Here is a 268-nt window from a genome sequence, read left to right as displayed (position 1 = left end):
CTCTAGAGTCTAGTTGATTTCACTCAGGCTAGTCCTCCAGAGTCTGGTTGATTCCACCTAGCACTGGCTAGTCCTCCAACGTCTAGTTGATTTCACCCAAGCATGAATCCAGTGACCACTCACTCCACTCAGCCTTCCATCTTTCCCACCACTCTCAGGTGCTACCTGTATATATTTCTGATCAGGGGACTGGGAGAGCATGTGCTTTTTTTTTCTATTTTATTTTAAGGATACCAGTTTTGCATTGTATTTGCATGTTATGTCCAAA

This window comes from Vombatus ursinus, unplaced genomic scaffold (assembly GCF_900497805.2).
Source record: "Vombatus ursinus unplaced genomic scaffold, bare-nosed wombat genome assembly UNPS02014837.1, whole genome shotgun sequence".
Classification (NCBI taxonomy): Eukaryota; Metazoa; Chordata; class Mammalia; order Diprotodontia; family Vombatidae; genus Vombatus; species Vombatus ursinus.
This window is presented reverse-complemented; position numbering follows the sequence as displayed.